General features: G+C 44.1%; 1 long non-coding RNA gene across 1 annotated transcript; it reads right to left on the bottom strand.

Moving 5' to 3' along the window:
• Positions 1–696: 696 nt before the first annotated feature.
• On the bottom strand, positions 697–1868 carry LOC116274603. The gene is made up of 3 exons (XR_004183374.1): positions 1777–1868; positions 1425–1550; positions 697–781 (listed from the first exon to the last, which is right to left on the bottom strand). It is a non-coding gene; the product is annotated as an uncharacterized LOC116274603 (long non-coding RNA).
• Between the last annotated feature and the right edge of the window lie 609 nt (positions 1869–2477).

Genomic DNA, 2477 nt, shown 5'->3' with positions numbered 1-2477 from the left:
ACATTCTTCCTGTCTTTTCTCCTGTAGAGTGATTTTTCAAGGCTGCTTGTATCTGGCTGTCTGGGTTTTTTCTTCTCTTTTGGAATAGGAGGGAGGAAAGAGGCTTGTCTCTTCTCCATCTAGAGCCTAGTGACTCCTTTTCTTTTTCCTTTTTTTTTTTTTTTTGAGACGGAGTCTTGCTCTGTTGCCCAGGCTGGAGTGCCGTGGTGTGATCTCAGCTCACTGCAAGCTCCGCCTCCCGGGTTCACTCTATTCTCCTGCCTCAGCCTCCCGAGTAGCAGGGACCACAAGTGTCCGCCACCACACCCGGCTAATTTTTTGTATTTTTAGTAGAGTCGGGGTTTCACCGTGTTAGCCAGGATAGTCTCGATCTCCTGACCTCGTGACCCGCCCGCCTCAGCCTGCCTAGTGACTCCTTTTCTCCTGGTACAGTGGCAGGGCTCTCAGCTCATCATGGAGCTTGGGCTTTGCCAGGAAACCTTCGGGATTTAGGAAGTTTCTATCATGTGAATGTACAGATGCCACAGAACCAGAAGAGTTACAGGTCTCTGGTTGGTTGTTTTTATTTTCTTATTTTTCATATCACTGGGGAAAAGTGCACCTTCAAGGTTTCATCCAAAGCCAAGAATTGTTGCTATTGACTTTTATCCACTTCCTAAGCACTGCATTTCTTTCAGGCTTCGTCAAAGTCGTAATCCTTCATTCAGAATCTTTTTCATCGCTTTAAATAGTCCTCTCACCTTTGTTGAAGTTTTCTGCCTTTAGAGAGACGAGGTCAAATCTACTCCAACAGTGGAAATAAAATGGGGGAGGAGAACGAACTGTAACCTTTGTGCTTAAAACTTGAAGATGGTGTGCAATTTCTTTTTCAAAAAGAGAGCTACTGTTTGACTATTCTGATCTCTTAAGATGCGCCTGAAAAAATGCTATATTTTAAACAAAATGTTAATAAAAAGTCTGTGCTAACATATATATTTCAACAAAGTTTTTAGAGAGAAAAAAAATGATTTCCAAATTGTTTGAGAGAGTCAGCCTGCTTCTATGATATCTGTGTAGCACCAGGGTATAACAAAACTAAAGATTTTAAGCAGTTTTGACAACTTAAAGCAGAACGGCACAGGCTTTTAAACCCAAAGAGGATTCAGCCTGCTCATTTATTACTTTCCACATCTTCAAAAGGACAATGTCTCTTTTTTAATCTTTTGGCTTTGCTGTGAAACCATGGGAAGTGATTGACTTTACAGGCGCTTTAAGTACACAATCAGGCAGGAAAAGGACATTGGTGCACTTGGGGACTGCGAGTTCAAATTCTCGTCTCTTTGTGGCATTCTCCTCCCCGCTCAGACAGAATTGAAAAGGGCAGGACAAACAGGGAGGGGCTGCCATGGGTTTTGATGGGGACCCTCGCATTGAGTCACAGGTACCTGAAGCCATTTGGCTAAAGACAGGCTCCTTTCTTGTTTCTGTTGTTATTTTTTAATCTGACAGCTCCCAGGGTTCCCTTGGATGGTGTGCTCAGAAATGCCATACTTCCTTGTAGCCCCTGCAAGCTAAAATAATGAACAAGCAATTAAATCTCATGCTTGAGGGCCTGTGCTGATTGCCTGCAGGGGAGGGGCACAGCCCAGTCTTGTTTATTGCATACAGGGCACAGGGCCTGGCTGCTTCCCTTGCAGGAGAAGCACCTGCTGCCAGGCTGTGTCAGAGGCGGGCTGCAGGGGCGCGTGGGTGCTAGAGAAAAGGGACTTGATGGGAAACAAAGGTTCACCGAGTCACCTGTATCGAAAATGGGTGCTGGCTCATGTTGTCCTCCTGAGGTCTTGTCATGATTGTTATTCATTAGCAGAGCACAATTGGCTGTGACTCTACTTTTTCTTCTTTATTATCCTTTGATGAATGAATGTGTACTAGGAGCATGGTTTGTTCTTTTTATTATTGTTAAATAGGTATTCTTGGTTTTGGCTAAAAAGTGGGTTTTGTGGCTGGGCGCGGTGGCTCACACCTGTAATCCCATTACTTTGAGAGGCTGAGGCGGGCGGATCACGAGGTCAGGAGATCAAGACCATCCTGGCGAACATGGTGAAACCTGTCTCCACTAAAGAAATACAAAAAATTTAGCCGGGTGTGGTGGCAAGTACCTGTAGTCCCAGCTACTCAGAAGGCTGAGGCAGGAGAATAGCGTGAACCTAGGAGGGGGAGCTTGCAGTGAGCCGAGATCGTGCCACAGAACTCCAGCCTGGGCGACAGAGTGAGGCTCTGTCTCAAAATAAATAAATAAATAAATAAATAAATAAATAAATAAATAAATAAAAATTAAAAAGTGGTTTTGGTTTAGCTAGTTGCTGGGAGGCTAACTTTTGTCTTCTTGAGTTTCCTATGCAAGCTACTCAATTTTGGAGAGGAAGTGTCAGGGATAATGATAAGATAACTTCCCCAAAGTCACAAAACCAATATGTAGTAGAGCCAGAAATGGATCT

This window comes from Papio anubis, chromosome 4, assembly GCF_008728515.1.
Source record: "Papio anubis isolate 15944 chromosome 4, Panubis1.0, whole genome shotgun sequence".
NCBI classification, from domain to species: domain Eukaryota; kingdom Metazoa; phylum Chordata; class Mammalia; order Primates; family Cercopithecidae; genus Papio; species Papio anubis.
The sequence above is the reverse complement of the archived record's forward strand: the minus strand, read 5'-3'. Positions and strand labels throughout refer to the sequence as shown.